This window comes from Hyperolius riggenbachi, chromosome 3 (assembly GCF_040937935.1).
Source record: "Hyperolius riggenbachi isolate aHypRig1 chromosome 3, aHypRig1.pri, whole genome shotgun sequence".
NCBI classification, from domain to species: Eukaryota; Metazoa; Chordata; class Amphibia; order Anura; family Hyperoliidae; genus Hyperolius; species Hyperolius riggenbachi.
The window spans coordinates 361985693-361999805 of NC_090648.1; the positions used below are offsets into that span (position 1 = coordinate 361985693).

General features: G+C 53.4%; 1 pseudogene; it reads right to left on the reverse strand.

Moving 5' to 3' along the window:
• Window positions 1-14113, reverse strand: part of LOC137560764 (sulfate transporter pseudogene) — a 51778-nt pseudogene that overhangs the window by 14786 nt on the left and 22879 nt on the right.

Below are 14113 nucleotides of genomic sequence, written 5' to 3' on the forward strand. Positions count from 1 at the left end.
ACACAGATATAGCTATTTTTTGACGTAATAGCTGGTGGCAGAGTGGCAGCAGAAGGTAAATCTGTGTACCCTGGCAGTGGGAAACACAGACAGACAGCAGAAGGGCAGTACACAGCAGCCCACTGTAGGTGTAAAATGTGTGGCTGCAGGCGACGTAATAGTCAAAGTGAACCAGGCTGGCTTAGTGAGCAGGAGCCAGGAGGTGGTAAAGGGTGGTAAGGCACATTAACGATGGTTCTTAGCCAGTTCATGTCCCCCTCTCGCCGACAACAGGGGCCAGGAACTCGCCTTCCACCCACGCCTGGTTCATCTTGAGAAACGTCAGTCTGTCCACAGACTTGTGAGACAGACGTGAGCGTTTCTCGGTGACCACACCACCAGCTGCACTGAAGCAGCGCTCGGACAGCACGCTGGAAGGGGGGCAGGACAGCACTTCCAGGGCGTACTGCGCCAGCTCGCTCCAGATCTCCAGGCGCTTGACCCAATACTCCATGGGATCAACAGGGGCATCGCTGTCAAGCCCGCTGTAGGACCCCATGTAGTCAGCCACCATGCGGGTCAGGCGCTGGCTGTGACCGGTGGAGGATGCTGCTGCATGCACCTCCTCTCTAGTCACTGCTGCCGGAGCCTCTACAGTCCTGTAGAGCTCGTGGCTGAGAGACAGCAGGTCTGTGGGGCGCTTGCTGCTGGATGCAGGCACCTGCTGCTGCCTCTGTGCTGGCTGCTGGACAGTGGGGGTGGAAGGCTGGGGGAAGGCTTCCTCCAAGCGCTCAACAAGGGCCTGCTGCAAGCTCCTTATTTGTTGCGCTGGGTCTCCTCCTGCAGGCGGCAGGAACTGGCTCAACTTCCCCTTGAGGCGTGGGTCCAACATCATGCTGATCCAGATGTCCTCCCTCTGCTTCATCTGGATCACCCTGGGGTCTCTGCGCAGGCACGTCAGCATGTGCGCTGCCATTGGGAAGAGGCGGGCCACGTCTGCTGGCACATCGACGGCAGTGCTGCTGTCCTCATCCTCCTCCTCTGCCTCGTCAGCCTCATCCTCTCTCCACCCCCGCACCAACTCAGCTGCACTGTGCTGCTCCCCCTCATCAGCAGCAAGGTCAGGGACCTCCACCAAGTCCTCCTCCTCCTCCTCCCCCTCAGAGGTGGACTGTGCAGCTGCTTGCCGCTTCTGCTGGTCCAAGGCTGCCGCTCCCTGTTCCAGCAAAGCATCGAGGGCCCTGTTCAGCAGACAAACCAGGGGCACCCACTCGCAGACCATAGCATGGTCCCTGCTCACCATGTTAGTGGCCTGCAGAAAGGGAGCCAGCACTAAGCACACCTGCTGCATGTGCCTCCAGTCATCATCGGGGACGATGGACGGGATGTTGCTGGTCTTGTCCCTTCTCTGAGCGGCGGAAACAGTGGCCAGGGCAAGGTACTGGTTGACAGCGTGCTTCTGTTCAACCAGACGCTCCAACATCGCCAGGGTGGAGTTCCAGCGAGTCGGAACGTCAAGGATCAGCCGATGGCGTGGCAGATCCAGCTCCTTTTGCACGTCTTCCAGGCTCGCACAGGCTGCAGCCGAGCGCCGGAAGTGACGCACAACGTTCCTTGCCGTTTCCAGCAGTTCGCCCATCCCCTGGTAGGTGCGCAAGAACTTCTGCACTACCAGGTTCAGCACGTGGGCAAGACAGGGGATGTGGGTCAGGTTTCCCCTGTCTATTGCGGCAACCAGATTGGCCCCATTGTCGGCCACCACCTCTCCGACTCTGAGGCCTCTGGGGGTCAGCCAAATCCTCTCCTGCTCCTGGAGTTTGGCCAACACATGGGTTGCCGTCAGCTTGGTCTTCCCAAGGCTGACCAAGTGCAGCAGCGCTTGGCAGTGGCGGGCCTTCACGCTGCTGCTGAGGCGGGGGGTTTGGCCAGGTGTGCCGGAGGATGGCAGAGGATCGGAGGAACCTGCTGCAGTTCCCCTGACCCTGCGGGGTGGCACCACCCACTGTGTTGCTGCTGCTGCTGTGCCCGCTGCTGCTCTCCCATCCTCACCCCCTTCCACCAAGCTGACCCAGTGGACAGTGAAGGACAGGTAGCGGCCTGTCCCGAAGCGGCTGCTCCAGGAGTCCATGGTGACGTGGACCCTTTCACCAACCGCGTGCTCCAGCCCTCGCTCCACATTGGCCATCACAAAGCGGTGCAGTGCAGGAATGGCCTTGCGGGAGAAAAAGTGTCTGCTGGGGAGCTGCCAGTCTGGGGCTGCGCAAGCAAGCAGCGCACGAATGTCGCTCCCCTCCTGCACGAGCGTGTACGGCAGGAGTTGGGAGCACATGGCCCGTGCCAGCAAGCCGTTCAGCTGCCGCACGCGACGGCTGCTGGGAGGCAGAGCCCTAACCACCCCCTGGAAGGACTCGCTCAAAAGGCTCTGGCGTGGCCTTTTGCTGGCACGGGAATCAGCAGACACAGCGGAGGAGGCCACTGAGGACTGGCTGCCAGAACAGGCCTCAGTGTCGGCGGCAGGAGTTGCAGAGGGGGGAGGAGCAGTGCGTTTCCGCACTCCTGCTGGTGCTGCTGGAGGAGCAGGAGGGCGGGTGGCTGCTGTTGCTGCTGCTGCTGAAGGCTGTGCAGTGATGGGTGTGGTGCCACTGCCAGCACCAGATGCCTTCAGCCTCTGGAACTCCTCATGCTGGTGGAAATGTTTCGCAGCAAGGTGGTTGATGAGCGAGCTGGTGCTGAACTTTAAGGGGTCTGCACCTCTGCTCAACTTCCGCTGACAGTGGTTGCAAGTGGCGTACTTGCTGTACACAGTGGGCATGGTGAAATATCGCCAGATTGGTGACAGAAACATCCCCCTACGGCATGGAAGCGCTGCTGCCTGTCTCCCTGTGGTGGTTGGGGGGGGGGGCTTAGGGGGCTTGGGTGCGGCTGGTGGTGGTACTGGCAGATGCTGCTGCTGCTGCTGCTGAGCCTGAGACACCAGCAGGCTGTGGGACCTGCCTACTGCTGCCAATGCTTGCAATGATGCGCCTCCTTGCAAGGCCCACAAGAGCATCCTCCTCCTCCTCCTCAGAGCTGCTGAGGACGACATCCCCTGGAGGTGGTGGCACCCAGTCTCTGTCTGTCACCGGGTCATCATCATCCTCCCCCTCCTGAAACATGTCCTGCTGGGATGATGACCCCCCAAACTCCTCTCCTGATGCATGGATGGGCTGCTTGACTGTCGCCACAGTCTTGCTGTCCAATCCCTCATCCCCCAAAGTGCCCATCAGCATCTCCTCCTCAAAATCGCCAACAACAGCAGACAATACCCTGATGGTGCCTGGGGTAAAAATACTGCTGAGTGACAGGTCGCCAACTTGTGACGGTGAACTGGCCTCCTCCCCAGACCCTGCTGGGCGGCTGCTGCGAACAGGGGTGGTGGTGGTGGTGGTGGTGAGGGTGGAGGCCTCGGATGCAGAGCTGATGGCGGGCTGCTTATCCTCCGTCATGAGTTGCACCACAGTGTCTGCATGCTTTTCCTCAATGGGACGTTTCCGACCCGGCTGGAGGAATATCGGAGCAGGTGCTACACGCTGCTGCTGCTGTGTCTCTGCAGCGTGAGTTGCAGATGCTCCTGCTGGGCGGCGCCCAAGGCGTCCACGGCCAGTGGCTATGGGAGGAATGTTAGCCACTGACGCTGCTGCTGCTGCTGCGGAACTGTGCATGGTGGCGCGGCCGCGGCCTGCCACAATGCTGCTCCCTCTCCTCCTGATTAGAGTTGGGCCGAACCTCCGATTTTCGGTTCGCGAACCGGGTTCGCGAACTTTCGCGAAAGGTTCGGTTCGCGTTAAAGTTCGCGAACCGCAATAGACTTCAATGGGGATGCGAACTTTGAAAAAAAAAATTAATTATGCTGGCCACAAAAGTGATGGAAAAGATGTTTCAAGGGGTCTAACACCTGGAGGGGGGGATGGCGGAGTGGGATACATGCCAAAAGTCCCCGGGAAAAATCTGGATTTGACGCAAAGCAGCGTTTTAAGGGCAGAAATCACATTGAATGTTAAATGACAGGCCTAAAGTGCTTTCAAACATCTTGCATGTGTATACATCAATCAGGTAGTGTAATTAAGGTACTGCTTCACACTGACGCACCAAACTCATCGTGTAACGCACCGCAAACAGCTGTTTGTGTAGTGACGGCCGTGCTGGACTGGTGCGCACCATGGCGAGAGTGCAGGTTTTGGTGGCTTTACAGCCCATATGGTCAGTCACCTGGCTGATGTAGCTGAATGACAGAACAGTGACTGTCCAGCTGATCAAATTTGGTCTGACCACAATGAGGCAACGACCTTATTATCGTGGGTGTGCCCCCCGAGACACTCATCTAGGCGCCGGTCATTGCTCCATTGTGATACGCAAGCCCCTTCACCACGGCAAGGTAATGATCACGAAGGGGAATGGGCGCATGTTCATGCCTTTTCTTTTGTTGTTGCAGCTGCCCGCAGTGCAGCCAGAAAAATTAGGCAGTCATGTACACGCACCCGAAAAATTATTACAGCGGCCGCTGCTAGCAGCGGCCTAAAAAATTCAGCAATCCGCCTGGAGTCCCGGACCCTGTTGGTGGTGGCGGAGAAGGTAGTGAAGCGGCCTGCAGGCAGACATGCTGTGTGGAGGGACTGGGAGCGACTTAGTCTTCTTGGGGCAGGCCAGGCAGCCAGTCACACGGCGTGCAGGCAGAGATGCTGTATGTGCGGGGACTGACTTAGTCTTGGGGCGGGCAGCAGCCCTCCGGGATCCATGCCTCATTCATTTTTATAAAGGTGAGGTACTTAACACTTTTGTGACTTAGGCGACTTCTCTTCTCTGTGACAATGCCTCCAGCTGCGCTGAAGGTCCTTTCTGAGAGGACGCTTGCGGCAGGGCAGGAGAGAAGTTGGATGGCAAATTGGGACAGCTCTGGCCACAGGTCAAGCCTGCGCACCCAGTAGTTCAAGGGTTCCTCATCGCTGTTCACAGCAGTGTCTACATCCACACTTAAGGCCAGGTAGTCGGCTACCTGCCGTTCCAGGCGTTGGTGGAGGGTGGATCCGGAAGGGCTACGGCGAGGCGTTGGACTAAAGAACGTCCGCATGTCCGACATCACCATGAGATCGCTGGAGCGTCCTGTCTTTGACTGCGTGGACACGGGAGGAGGATTAGTGGCAGTGGTACCTTGCTGGCGTTGTGCCGTCACATCACCCTTAAAGGCATTGTAAAGCATAGTTGACAGCTGGTTCTGCATGTGCTGCATCCTTTCCACCTTCCGGTGAGTTGGTAACAGGTCCGCCACTTTGTGCCTGTACCGAGGGTCTAGTAGTGTGGCCACCCAGTACAGCTCATTCCCCTTGAGGTTTTTTATACGGGGGTCCCTCAACAGGCAGGACAGCATAAAAGACGACATCTGCACAAAGTCGGATCCAGTACCCTCCATCTCCTCTTGCTCTTCCTCAGTGACGTCAGGTAAGTCAACCTCCTCCCCCCAGCCGCGAACAATACCACGGGAAGGTTGCGCAGCACAAGCCCCCTGCGACGCCTGCTGCGGTTGTTCTCCTGCCGCTGTCCCCTCCTCCTCCTCCTCCTCCCCCAAAGAAACACCTTGCTCATCATCCTCTGAGTCTGACTCATCTTCTGCACATGACCTCTCTTCTTCCTCCTCCTCCCCCCTCTGTGCTGCCGCAGGTGTTGAGGAAACAGCTGGGTCTGATGAAAATTGGTCCCATGCCTGTTCCTGCCGTAACGGTTCCTGGTCACGCTCATTCGCAGCTTCATCCGCCACTCTACGCACAGCACGCTCCAAGAAGTACGCGTAGGGAATTAAGTCGCTGATGGTGCCCTCACTGCGGCTCACCAGGTTGGTCACCTCCTCAAACGGCCGCATGAGCCTGCATGCATTTTTCATCATTGTCCAGTTGTCGGGCCAGAACATCCCCATCTTCCCAGACTGTTTCGTTCTACTCCAGTTGTAGAGGTACTGGGTGACGGCTTTCTTCTGTTCTAGCAGGCGGGAGAACATGAGGAGGGTCGAGTTCCAGCGAGTGGGGCTATCGCAAATGAGGCGTCTCACCGGCATGTTGTTTTTACGCTGAATTTCTGCAAATCGTGCCATGGCTGTGTAAGAGCGCCTCAAATGCCCACAGAACTTCCTGGCCTGCTTCAGGACATCCGCTAAGCCAGGGTACTTTGCCACAAATCTTTGAACCACCAGATTCATGACATGTGCCATGCAGGGTATGTGTGTCAGCTTCCCCATATGCAAAGCGGCAAGCAGATTGCTGCCGTTGTCGCACACCACGTTGCCTATCTCCAGGTGGTGCGGGGTCAGCCACTCATCCACCTGTTTCTTAAGAGCAGCCAGGAGAGCTGCTCCAGTGTGACTCTCCGCTTTGAGACAAGCCATGTCTAAGATGGCGTGACACCGTCGTACCTGGCATGCAGCATAGGCCCTGCGGAGCTGGGGCTGTGTAGCTGGAGAGGAGAACTGCCACTCAGCCAAGGAGGAGGAGGAGGACAGCGAAGAGCATGTAGCAGGAGGAGAGGAGGTGGCAGGAGGCCTGCCTGCAAGCCGTGGAGGTGTCACAATTTGGTCCGCCGCTTTCTGCTTGCCATCGTTCACCACCAGGTTCACCCAATGGGCTGTGTAGGTAATGTAGCGGCCCTGCCCGTGCTTGGCAGACCAGGCATCCGTGGTCAGGTGTACCCTTGACCCAACGCTCTTCGCAAGAGATGACACCACTTGCCTCTCAACTTCACGGTGCAGTTGGGGTATGGCCTTTCTGGAAAAATAAGTGCGGCCTGGCATCTTCCACTGCGGTGTTCCGATGGCCACAAATTTACGGAAGGCCTCAGAGTCCACCAGCCGGTATGGTAACAGCTGGCGAGCTAACAGTTCCGCCACGCCAGCTGTCAGACGCCGGGCAAGGGGGTGACTGGCCAAAAGTGGCTTCTTCCGCTCAAACATTTCCTTCACGGACACCTGACTGCTGCTGTGGGCAGAGGAGCAGGAACCGCTCAAGGGCAGAGGCGGAGTGGAGGAGGGTGCCTGTGAAGGTGCAAGGGAGAGAGCGGCATAAGCAGATGATGCACCTGAAGGAGGAAGAGGAGAAGGAGGGTGACTTTGCTTTTGTGTGCTGCTGCTGCTTTTGCTCAGGTGGCCATCCCATTGCTGTTTGTGCCTTTTCTGCAGGTGCCTTCGTAAGGCACTTGTCCCTACGTGAGTGTTGGCCTTTCCACGGCTCAATTTTTGTTGGCAGAGCGAACAGATGGCTTTGGTCCGATCTGAGGCACACACATTAAAAAATTTCCACACCGCTGAGCCACCCTGGGATGTGGGCACCTCAGCAGCTGATGCTGAAGGGCAAGTTGGCTGGCTGTACATAGGTGGCGAATCTGGCGATACATGGTGCCGGACTCTGCCACCAGCTGTTTCTGACGAAGAGCTGCCCCAGCTTCTTTCAGCAACTTCTATCCTCCTACTACTCTCTGACTCCCCCTCTGAACTGTCCCCCTCTTCATCTCCTCTATTGGGAACATACAGAGGATCCCTATCATCGTCATCATCGTAATCATCCTGCCCAGCTTCGCTTGCCTCAGAAAAATCCAAATGTGTAGGTCCTTCATCCTCCTTACACGTTACATCCATAGTGTTGTCGCGTAACGCAGACATATGAGCTGGTGAAAATTCATCTGGCTGTAACAATGGCTGTGCATCAGTGATTTCACCACCACTAAATAATTCTTGCGAAGTGTCAAATGCAGCGGAAGTGGTGCTAGTAGTAGCGCTGGTGGCTGAGCAAGATGAGGTGTTCTGTGTCGCTAAATACTCAACCACGTCCTGACAATCTTGGGAGGTGATGGGACGTGCCTTCTTCCGAGCACTGTACTGTGGGCCAGGTCCACACGAAATTACATTTACACGACCTCGCGCAGACCTGCCGGGTGGCCTTCCTCTGCCTCTGCCACTACCTCTTCCTCTTCCTCTACCTGTTTTGTCCATATCGGGTATGCACGGAGTGGTATATCACACTGCGTGCACTCACGTAGGTAGGTGGGTTCACTTAACTGCACAGGTATGCGCACTGATGCGGTGGGTTCACTGAACAGTACAGGTATACAGTGGCGGGTTCACTGAACACAACAGGTATGCAGTGGCGTGTTCACTAAACAGGTATACAGTGGCAGGTCCACTGAACAGAACAGGTATACAGTGGCAGGTCCACTGAACAGAACAGGTATACAGTGGCGGGTCCACTGAACAGAACAGGTATACAGTGGCGGGTTCACAGAACAGGTATGCAGTGGCAGGTTCACTGAACACAACAGGTATGCAGTGGCGTGTTCACTAAACAGGTATACAGTGGCAGGTCCACTGAACAGAACAGGTATACAGTGGCGGGTTCACAGAACAGGTATACAGTGGCGGGTCCACTGAACAGAACAGGTATACAGTGGCGGGTTCACAGAACAGGTATGCAGTGGCAGGTTCACTGAACACAACAGGTATGCAGTGGCGTGTTCACTAAACAGGTATACAGTGGCAGGTCCACTGAACAGAACAGGTATACAGTGGCGGGTTCACAGAACAGGTATACAGTGGCGGGTCCACTGAACAGAACAGGTATACAGTGGCGGGTTCACAGAACAGGTATACAGTGGCGGGTCCACTGAACAGAACAGGTATACAGTGGCGGGTTCACAGAACAGGTATACAGTGGCGGGTCCACTGAACAGAACAGGTATACAGTGGCGGGTTCACAGAACAGGTATACAGTGGCAGGATCACTGAACAGGTATGCAGTGGCAGGATCACAGTACAGGTATGCAGTGGGCTGAGGGCTCACTGAACAGAACAGGTATGCTGTGGCAGGATCACTGAACAGCTATGCAGTGGCAGGATCACAGTACAGGTATGCAGTGGCAGTATCACAGTACAGGTATGCAGTGGGCTGAGGGCTCACTGAACAGAACAGGTATGCTGTGGCAGGATCACTGAACAGGTATGCAGTGGCAGGATCACAGTACAGGTATGCAGTGGGCTGGGGGCTCACTGAACAGAACAGGTATGCTGTGGCAGGATCACTGAACAGCTATGCAGTGGCAGGATCACAGTACAGGTATGCAGTGGGCTGAGGGCTCACTGAACAGAACAGGTATGCTGTGGCAGGATCACTGAACAGGTATGCAGTGGCAGGATCACAGTACAGGTATGCAGTGGGCTGAGGGCTCACTGAACAGAACAGGTATGCTGTGGCAGGATCACTGAACAGCTATGCAGTGGCAGGATCACAGTACAGGTATGCAGTGGGCTGAGGGCTCACTGAACAGAACAGGTATGCTGTGGCAGGATCACTGAACAGGTATGCAGTGGCAGTATCACAGTACAGGTATGCAGTGGGCTGAGGGCTCACTGAACAGAACAGGTATGCTGTGGCAGGATCACTGAACAGGTATGCAGTGGCAGGATCACAGTACAGGTATGCAGTGGGCTGAGGGCTCACTGAACAGAACAGGTATGCTGTGGCAGGATCACTGAACAGCTATGCAGTGGCAGGATCACAGTACAGGTATGCAGTGGGCTGAGGGCTCACTGAACAGAACAGGTATGCTGTGGCAGGATCACTGAACAGGTATGCAGTGGCAGGATCACAGTACAGGTATGCAGTGGGCTGAGGGCTCACTGAACAGAACAGGTATGCTGTGGCAGGATCACTGAACAGGTATGCAGTGGCAGGATCACAGTACAGGTATGCAGTGGGCTGGGGGCTCACTGAACAGAACAGGTATGCTGTGGCAGGATCACTGAACAGCTATGCAGTGGCAGGATCACAGTACAGGTATGCAGTGGGCTGAGGGCTCACTGAACAGAACAGGTATGCTGTGGCAGGATCACTGAACAGGTATGCAGTGGCAGGATCACAGTACAGGTATGCAGTGGGCTGAGGGCTCACTGAACAGAACAGGTATGCTGTGGCAGGATCACTGAACAGCTATGCAGTGGCAGGATCACAGTACAGGTATGCAGTGGCAGTATCACAGTACAGGTATGCAGTGGGCTGAGGGCTCACTGAACAGAACAGGTATGCTGTGGCAGGATCACTGAACAGGTATGCAGTGGCAGGATCACAGTACAGGTATGCAGTGGGCTGGGGGCTCACTGAACAGAACAGGTATGCTGTGGCAGGATCACTGAACAGCTATGCAGTGGCAGTATCACAGTACAGGTATGCAGTGGGCTGAGGGCTCACTGAACAGAACAGGTATGCTGTGGCAGGATCACTGAACAGGTATGCAGTGGCAGGATCACAGTACAGGTATGCAGTGGGCTGAGGGCTCACTGAACAGAACAGGTATGCTGTGGCAGGATCACTGAACAGCTATGCAGTGGCAGGATCACAGTACAGGTATGCAGTGGGCTGAGGGCTCACTGAACAGAACAGGTATGCTGTGGCAGGATCACTGAACAGCTATGCAGTGGCAGGATCACAGTACAGGTATGCAGTGGGCTGAGGGCTCACTGAACAGAACAGGTATGCAGCCAGGAAGAAGTTAAGCCTAACTAATCTTTCCCTGAGAGACAGTCTGCAGCAGCTCGCCCTACTCTGACTAATGCAGGCACACGAGTGGCCGTAATGGCCGCCGCTGCCTGCCTTATATAAGGGGGGGTGGGGCTCCAGGGGCTAGTGTAGCCTAATTGGCTACACTGGGCCTGCTGACTGTGATGTAGAGGGTCAAAGTTGACCCTCAGGTGCATTATGGGGCGAACCGAACTTCTTCCGCAAAAGGTTCGCGTGCGGTACCCGCACGCGAACCACCTAAGTTCGCGCGAACCCCGTTCGCCGGCGAACCGTTCGGCCCAACTCTACTCCTGATTCCCTTGCTGCCCTTCCCCTTGCCCAAACCGCGCTGGCTGCCACTTCCAGACATCTTCGATGTTTTGGGCGTATAGACAAAAGTTTTTTAAAAGGGCGGGTGAAAAGTGGGGTACTTTAATGGAGTGGGTTGGTGGGTGAGGTGACTGAGTGAGTGTCCCTAGTACAGTAAGTAAGTAGTAACAGTCAGGAAGTACAACTAGCAGTTACAATAATCAGTAGTAATCACAAGTAAATTTAGTGTGTGTACACTACAGACAGTGAGTGCACGCACGCGCAAACACGCGCAGGAGCTAGCCTATGAACAGTGACTGAGTGAGTGTCCCTAGTACAGTAAGTAAGTAAGTAGTAACAGTCAGTAAGTACAACTAACTAATTACAATAATCAATCAGTTATCAGAAGGAAATAGAGTGTGTGTAGTGTGTGTACACAGACAGTGAGTGCACACACGCAGGAGCTAGTAGACTATGAACAGTGACTGAGTGTCCTAGACTCCTAGTACAGTAAGAGTAAGTAGTAACAGTAAGTACAACTAACTCATTACAATAAGCAATCAGTTATCAGAAGGAAATAGAGTGCGTGTAGTGTGTGTACATAGACAGTGAGTGCACACACGCAGGAGCTAGTAGACTATGAACAGTGACTGAGTGTCCTAGACTCCTAGTACAGTAAGAGTAAGTAGTAACAGTAAGTACAAACAACTAATTACAATAAGCAATCAGTTATCAGAAGGAAATAGAGTGTGTGTAGTGTGTGTACACAGACAGTGAGTGCACACACGCAGGAGCTAGTAGCCTATGAACAGTGACTGAGTGTCCTAGACTCCTAGTACAGTAAGAGTAAGTAGTAACAGTAAGTACAACTAACTAATTACAATAAGCAATCAGTTATCAGAAGGAAATAGAGTGTGTGTAGTGTGTGTACACAGACAGTGAGTGCACACACGCAGGAGCTAGTAGCCTATGAACAGTGACTGAGTGTCCTAGACTCCTAGTACAGTAAGAGTAAGTAGTAACAGTAAGTACAAACAACTAACTAATTACAATAAGCAATCAGTTATCAGAAGGAAATAGAGTGTGTGTAGTGTGTGTACACAGACAGTGAGTGCACACACGCAGGAGCTAGTAGACTATGAACAGTGACTGAGTGTCCTAGACTCCTAGTACAGTAAGAGTAAGTAGTAACAGTAAGTACAACTAACTAATTACAATAAGCAATCAGTTATCAGAAGGAAATAGAGTGTGTGTAGTGTGTGTACACAGACAGTGAGTGCACACACGCAGGAGCTAGTAGCCTATGAACAGTGACTGAGTGTCCTAGACTCCTAGTACAGTAAGAGTAAGTAGTAACAGTAAGTACAACTAACTAATTACAATAATCAATCAGTTACCAGAAGGAAATAGAGTGTGTGTAGTGTGTGTACACAGACAGTGAGTGCACACACGCAGGAGCTAGTAGACTATGAACAGTGACTGAGTGTCCTAGACTCCTAGTACAGTAAGAGTAAGTAGTAACAGTAAGTACAACTAACTAATTACAATAAGCAATCAGTTATCAGAAGGAAATAGAGTGTGTGTAGTGTGTGTACACAGACAGTGAGTGCACACACGCAGGAGCTAGTAGCCTATGAACAGTGACTGAGTGTCCTAGACTCCTAGTACAGTAAGAGTAAGTAGTAACAGTAAGTACAAACAACTAACTAATTACAATAATCAATCAGTTATCAGAAGGAAATAGAGTGTGTGTAGTGTGTACACAGACAGTGAGTGCACACACGCAGGAGCTAGTAGACTATGAACAGTGACTGAGTGTCCTAGACTCCTAGTACAGTAAGTAGTAACAGTAAGTACAACTAACTAATTACAATAATCAATCAGTTATCAGAAGGAAATAGAGTGTGTGTAGTGTGTACACAGACAGTGAGTGCACACACGCAGGAGCTAGTAGACTATGAACAGTGACTGAGTGTCCTAGACTCCTAGTACAGTAAGTAGTAACAGTAAGTACAACTAACTAATTACAATATTCAATTACAATAATCAATCAGTTATCAGAAGGAAATAGAGTGTGTGTAGTGTGTACACAGAAAGTGAGTGCACACACGCAGGAGCAGCTAGTAGCCTATGAACAGTGACAGTGAGTGTCCTAGTACAGTTACAGTATATAACTACAATACTAATACAATCAGTAGTAAAGGACAGCAGAAATACTGGTATAGAATAGAGAGAAATAAACAGAGGACAGGAGGACAGCTGCCCACACAGGCAAGGCCCTGAGGCCTAAAGCTGTAAGCCTGCAGCAGCTGGCCTGTCTCTATGTAACACAAAAGCTACTAACTAAAATACAATGTCTAACTAACTAACAACAATATAGGTGTGTATAGGAGGTGTATGTGAGCAAAAACGCTAGGTAAATGACCACAATAAAGCTCTTGCTAAGCCAAAGCACAAAGGAGCAACTCTCTCTCTATGCAAGTCTCAGGCAAGGACGGAGAAACGTAACATGGCGGCCGCTATTTATAGGGTAGTGGCTGGCCAGGGTCCCCCTCTGTGATTGGCTGCCGTCAGAGGGCCTGGGAGCCCTCTGATTGGCTTTAAGGACATCAATCTGGGCTATGACGCTATTCGAGCTCGGTACCGAGCTCGAATAGCGCCGTTTGCTCGAATAGCTCGAATAGTGAATGGGCTATTCGAGTGTACTCGAATAGCCCATTCGAATAGCTACAGCTATTCGGAGCTCGAATACCGAGCTCGAATAGCTGGAAAAGAGCTCGAATATTCGAGCTACTCGAATATTCGAGCTCTGCTGAGCACCACTGCGTAGCCGGTGAACTGCAACAATTGTTTATTTTTTAAAAACCATCATGGTACCATGAGTACATAGTTTAACCTCCCTGGCGGTATGATTCCCGCGGCCGGAGGGTCTTTTTAACTTTTTTTTTTTTGTTTAGCATGTAGCTAGCCTAGCGCTAGCTACATGCTTCCCCCCTCCCTGCTGCGTCCCCCCGTACGCGCTGATCGCCGCCGGCGCGTATGCCCACCTGGAAATCCCGCTCTGAACGGGATTTCCATGAGGGCTTCCCCCGTCAGCATGGCGACGCGCGCAATGACGTCATTGATGTTATGACGTCAGCGGGAGTCCCTATCCACCCCTCAGCGCTGCCTGGCACTGATTGGCCAGGCAGCGCATGGGTCTCGAGGGGGGGGGGGGGCCCTTTGATGCGGTGGGTAACGGCAAATCGGCGCGGGGCGGC